Source organism: Camelina sativa, chromosome 17 (assembly GCF_000633955.1).
Source record: "Camelina sativa cultivar DH55 chromosome 17, Cs, whole genome shotgun sequence".
Lineage (NCBI taxonomy): Eukaryota > Viridiplantae > Streptophyta > Magnoliopsida > Brassicales > Brassicaceae > Camelina > Camelina sativa.
Window position 1 is genome coordinate 22901238 of NC_025701.1, and position 1584 is coordinate 22902821.

Genomic DNA, 1584 nt, shown 5'->3' on the forward strand with positions numbered 1-1584 from the left:
TTTTTTTTTTTTTTTTTGTTGTTCTCACTCCCCCCACCACTTTTTTTTTTTTTGAAATAGCTTATTGCACGAACAAATCGTTTGGCCTCACGCTATGAGCGCCGCGTCCGAGATTTGGAGGACAATCATTCAGGAGCGTCAAACTTTTCTGATAGGATTGAACGCCTCAAAGCCCAGCTAGGGGAAGTGGTTCGATCCAACCAGAGGCTTAGCAACGAGGTGTCGAAGCTGGAAAATCATCAGTGCTGACTAATCTCAGAGAGGAATGGCCTTATGACAAAGCTTGAGGCGTCGGACGCTGCGTGTAGCAGGTTGAAGCTTACTCTTAACTCGGAGACGAAGAGGCTTAGAGATCGGCGTGAAGATTTCAAATTTTTCGAGAGAATGCACGCTTTTCACAAGATGGCCGTTCGTGTGCAGAGGCTATTGACCAAACACAAGGGGTATGCTGACGCGGTTGAGGCGTCGAGGGAGAAATTCCTTAAGTACAACCAAGCTGTTGGGAATGTCCAAATGCTCGAGACGCTCGTCCGAGGGTCAGATTTCTCTACTCCAGGAGGGGGTCAACGAGAGGGTCGTCGCCGTGATGAATCAGCTGAAGGACGAAGTTGAAGGTTTTGATCTGCCGGACATTACCGATGCTAACTTCAGCGTTTCCATGGTCTTTGCCGAGCCGCTTCCCCCGGTTCCGACATGGGTCGCTTTGCCTGTTAGCAAGGATACTGAGGGTCATGATGACGAAGGGGGAGGAGATGGGTCTGAGAGTGGAGAGATGGAAGGCGATGGGGTCGCTGTTTCTCTTGTTTTTGAGATAAAAGAGAGAAAACTGAATTCTTGAGATTGTGGGTGAGTTTGGGAGATTTGTTGGTTTTTCTTGGGAGATTTAAAGCTAGGAATGAGCTAGAAGCTTGCTAGGAGGGTTGGATTCGTTTCTGTTGGTCAGAATCTTCCTGCAAAGAGGTGAGTGCATGACCATGGCTTATCTAAGCTAAGATCTCTAGTTTTTCTGTGATTTGGTGCTTATGTGGTTGTTTCTTTGAGTTCTTTGTGGTTATTCGTGGCTGCAATGGCTGGGTTTTGGCTTCTAGGGATGCATGGAGCGGATTGAAAAAGATTAGAGGTGAGATTCGGAGTTTCTGATCGAAGAAAATCGATGCTCGGCATCGGTGTCGATCGACACCAGTTGGGGTGTCGGTCGACACCAACGCGAGGACGGCTCGATAACTTTGGCGATTGTCGATCGACACCATGTGGAGGTGTCGGTCGACACAAACTAGGGTTTCGGGAATGTCGAGCATGGTGGCAGTCGACACCAGATTGTCAGTATCGGTCGACACCCTTCTTCAGTTTCGACGGATGATGCGATGCTTTGTATATTGCCTGGTTCATTTATTTGTTTGTTGTTTGTGGCATGTAAAGATCTTATTTTTTATGTGTATAGCCCATTAGATGGGAAAATTGCCTTACTGAGTATTTATAAAACACTCATGCATCTCAATTTGTGTTTGTGGTGCAGGTAAAAGCAAAGTGTGATCGTGGAATCAAGGCAATGAAGAGGAGGATGTTCTAGGGACTCGATTGGAT